Source organism: Pteropus vampyrus, unplaced genomic scaffold (assembly GCF_000151845.1).
Source record: "Pteropus vampyrus isolate Shadow unplaced genomic scaffold, Pvam_2.0 Scaffold289, whole genome shotgun sequence".
Classification (NCBI taxonomy): Eukaryota; Metazoa; Chordata; class Mammalia; order Chiroptera; family Pteropodidae; genus Pteropus; species Pteropus vampyrus.
The window spans coordinates 184,373-189,122 of NW_011889070.1; positions in this window are offsets into that span (position 1 = coordinate 184,373).

The window sequence follows — 4,750 nt, forward strand, 5'->3', positions numbered from 1 at the left end:
CCCGCTCTCTCGACAGCAAGGGACCAGCCTGGCGAGCTCAGTCCAAGCAAACGTCCAGGCTGGAGCGTCACCCTAAGGCAGCTGAGGCCGCGGTCTCCTTCCCGACAGCCCCCGAGTCTCTCGGGGCTGTGCCCACTGCACCTCCATGACCCCCCCTCCAGGAGACTTCCTTTCTTGCCAAAATGTCAACCTCACACGGGAACCCAAGACACCCACCAGAGGGGCACCTCTGGCCCTGCTCACCCACGGGGGACCGGGCCAGCCATCTTCCCACTGTGAGGCCCCGCCCCGTCTTTCACCTCCCCCCAAGAAAAACCAACAGAAACACAAAGAAACAGTCCCAGCGGTGCCTCCTGTGGGGCATAAAGCCCCCAGGGGACCAGGGGACAGCCTCTCCTCCCCAGGCCCGCCTTCTACCCCCCACTCCCAGCTCTTGGAAACAGCTCTGGCCCAGACGCCTGGCAGGCCAGAACCTGGTGTTCCTCCTGAGGAGCCCCAGCAGCCGCCCCCCGCCGCCCACCCCCGCAAGGCACCTCCCTGAGGCCAGGCCAGCAGCTGCACTGAACGGCCCCTCCTCGGGGAGGAAGGGGGCAGAGACCCCCAGCTCAAAGGAGAACTTCCTCAGGTGAGTGAGAGCAGTGCGACCAGCAGCTGAACTTTGCCCTAGAGAGGGAAAAGGACATCCCCCTTTGGGTCGGGTGGTCTCGCTCATGGGGGTCCGGCCCCATGAGCACCAAGGCCCCACCCAGCCCGGGCACCTTCTAGAAGCTCAGACTGGCCTGGTGCCGGAAGCTGCCCACAGGGCTGGTCCAATCGATCACAGGAGGGGGCCGGCCGGTGGCAGAGCCCCTCCCCCTGGAGGGCCTGACAAGCGGCAAACTCAAGACTTCACCGTGTGCGGCTTCACAAAGCGCCACCACCCCGGGCTGTCCAGGCCACACGCCCCACTGCACAGAGAACCCAGAAAGGCCACTGCCACCCACGATGGGCCCTGAACCGAAACCACCCCACGCCAAGCCTAGATGCCCCCCAGCACTTGCCTTTCCTCCCCAAACCCGTCCCCCCCGGGGTGGCAGAGGGCCAGGGGCTGGGACCTCCTGAGCTTCTGGCTGCCCCCTCATCGTGAAGACCAGGGACCTAGAGCACCTGCCGTCCAGACCTCGCCTGCACAGAGTCCCAGCCATGCTGCCCATCCAAGCGTGTTCCCAGGTGTCGCCCGGCACTGGTGGCAACCCCAAGGAGGAGAGAAACACCGTGTTCCAAACCTGCCCGAGGAAATGGCTGTCCCCACCAGGCCTCCGTCCTCCTGCCAGGCGTCACCCTTGGACCCCTGGCAGCAGCCCTCGGGAGGCCCCTCACCCACCGCCCCACTGAAGAGCTGAGACAGGAGACCTAGAGAAGAGCCCGGGTCCTGGGAGACGCGCGCAGTGGGCGGGAGGCCACTGCCCCCACCTGATGTCAAGGGCAGCGGCCCTGCCCACCCCTCACTTCAGCTGCCTGTCAGGATCAACAGCGTGATGCGGGGGCCAGCTAGTGAGCCCAGAGCAGGACCCAGGACGGCCCCGCCCTCAGCAAATCAGGGTCTTTGTTAGGCTCTCATGCCCGCCCCCCACAGTCAAGGACCCCAGGTGTCCACACTTTTCCAGAACAGGTGCCCATTCACTCCTGCCTACAAAGCAGGCTGCCTGGAGCCCTAAAGCGAGAACGCACAAGCCCCAAGCACAGAGGAGCCCCAGGGAGCCCCACCCTGCCACCCACCACTGCCAATGTCATGGGCTCCCGGGGCTGGGCACCCACCTGCCCGTCACGGAGAGCACTGCCCACCAGTGCCCAGGGGTCCACTACGGCCTGCGGTGCTTGTGTGAACCAAGCAACTCCCGCAGGCTTTACTCACTGTCCCCTTCTGCCCCTCGGTCAGCCTGCATGGGGAGGGGGCCGTCCACCATCCCAACATGGCAGTCACACCGTCACGCGTGTCTCCCCACCCCAAACCCAAAAACAGCCTGGCTAGGCCGTCCTGGAGGCAGCTAACATGTTAGAGGGAGTGAGGGCCTCATCGCGAGTTCACAGCCAGCAGAGACCCAGGTCTTGACACCCGGCTCCTGGCAGTGGGCTGGCACCAAGGGTGACCGGTCAGCCTTCCCAAAACAGGCCCTCCAGGGCCCTGGCTCCAGACAGTTCAGTACCTGTGACATGGGTGCCCCCACTCCAGCCCCGCCAGCCCTCTCTTCAGCATCACTTCTGGAAATGGTGCCATGCCAGTTACCAAGCCCAGCTGGAAAAGGCCTTTCCCAAACCCCTCACTGACTCCTGGGGGCTGTCCCAACACTTCTGGGGCCCGTGGCGAGGAGGGAGGGGGGCTAGATTGAGAACTGACTCTCTTACAGTGTAGGTGAAAGCTGGCAACAGAAACACTCGGCCCCGGGACCTGGAGCGGCAGAGCCCAGAGCCTCTGGCCACAGCCCCGGTTCCCAGCGGCTCGGTCGCCACCCGCGTGGAAGAGCCACGCTTTGGATGCAAGCCACCAACCGGGAACAACCCTGAAACGTGACTCTGCCTTAAGAGCCCCATGCTGCCCGACGGCGGGAGCAGGGGGGCAGGCACCCAAGGGCTTCATGCCCATGGGGATGCCGAGAAGGTTCGAGGTGCCAGTCCCCACCCGGGCCGTGACCAGCACCCCTGACCCAAACACCTGTTGATCTCTTCTTCTGGAATGAGAAGGCAGAGCCTTGGGCAGGTCCCCGACATCCGAGTTTCTAGAAGGCCAGCATGTGACAAGGAGAGAGCTGCTTTCTGCCTCCATCCACGGGTTTCCTTTCGAAGGAAGAACGCTTCGGCCGGATGCCCGCCTCCTGACGCGCAACACGCGAACGGGCGGCCGGCCTGCGTGTACAGCAGAGTCCCGTCCGCCACAGTCGGTTGGGCAGACAACACAGGAGGACCAGGCCACTTAGCGACCCACACTACTGAGCCCAGGACTCGACTGCCCCAAAGCCAGGACACCTGCAGAGTGGCCTCAGGCAAGTTCCCAGCTGCAGTCATGCGGGTGGGGGGTGGGGGGTGTGCTTTGAGTCTGGGGCAGCCACCCCTCGCCCACCCCAGCCCAGGGACCCGCAGCAGAACGCTGCTCTCCTTAAGAGAACAGGGCTGCAGCAGGGGACAGAAAGCCAGACAGACACGGCGGCTCCGCACCGAGGCAGAGCCCCATCCGTCTTGTGCCAAGCTCCCCGCTCCAAGGGCTGCGGGCCAGTGCTCCCAGGGGGCATGCTCTGCCACCGAGCACCAGTACGCGGCCGCGCACCTCACCGCAGCCTCACACAGGGCTCCGGCAGCTGGCAACTGGCCCGTCGGGAGGAAGAGGCGCAGGAAGGAGACAAGCTGGGCGGTTTGCTTTCGCTCCCCCTCCCCCCCACTTTCGCTTTCTTCCTGTCCCGGCTCAGTGAGTCCAAGGCGGGAGCAGAATGTTTACAAACTCCTTCCCTTATTCGAAGCTCACTTCGGAAGCACACGTGAGCTCTTGCCGAAAAAAAGCAATCATTCTACTTTCAAAAAAAAACAAAACAAAACCAAACAAACATCGCAACGCTGCTGAGTGTCCACCCCAGAAAGCGTTTTAAAGCCCTCCCCTCAGACGCCCCGTGGGGGGCTGGGACTGGATCTAAGCCAGGAGGAGCTGCTCAGAGGTGGGTTTCCAGACACCCAGGGCGGAGGCAGTGGGCACCCAAGTCACCAGAGAGCTCAGAGAGAAAGCCCTCGCCCCCTCCTGGCACGGCCTCCTCCTGCTCGTCACTCCGCGTGCCCAATCTTTCCTGATCTGTAACCACTAGCACACATCAAGGCCTCGACACAGAACAAGGCAAACACAGACCTTTATTTGCAAATGAGAGGCCCACGATCAGGGCCGCGGGGGAGGGGCGGGGAAGGAGTCCGGGACTCCAGCCGGCTGACCCTTGCAGGGAGTTCAGACCTTTTCCTGACCAGCCCCCTCCCCCGAAAGCCAAAAATAATCACCCCAGAAAAATGCCGTGCCAGGCTACCTGGCAGAGGTTTCGGTCTTCCCAGGGCCACTGGGTGGACCCAGGTCCAGCAGCCCCATTTCAAAGGAAAGAGCAAGGCTGAGGACCTGCAAATCGGCAGAAAAGTTTCCCGCTGGTCCTGGGGGGGAGGGAGGGCTAGAGCCGGAAGGAGAGGGGACCCTCCAGCCAGGTAGTGTGCCCACTGATACGCGTCCCCCGGTTAACACGGGAGAGGGCCCAGTTATGCACGCCCCGGCAGAAAGCTTTCGGCCAAAACCAAGGGTTGCAGGGCACTAGGGGCTGGGCACGACGGGGGGAACTCACGAGACAAACCACGAGATGCGCCCAGGTGGGCCTCGTAGCGGGCCCCGTTCAATGCCCCCACTTTTTTCTTTCCAAAACTACCCATGGCGCCGAGGGAAAGGAGGCCGAGAGAGGCCTCCGCCCGGCCCTGTCCTCATAAGAGCAACCGGTGGGAAAAGAGGACCCGCCTCTCCGGAGCCCGCAGCTTTATTCACGGGGAGCCCACCGGGAACACGGGGACGTTCGAGGTTCGGGGTGAGCACTTCTCCCCGATGGGCTTGTAACATGCTGTGACGCCGGTGCCCACCCCGTGTTCTTCCCGCTCCAACTCGACCTCGCCCGCATTCAGCGCTTTTTCTGGCTGATTGCAAAACGGGAACCGCGTCTCCTCCCGGCCTGGCTGCAACGACCCCGCGAAGCGGCTCAAAGTC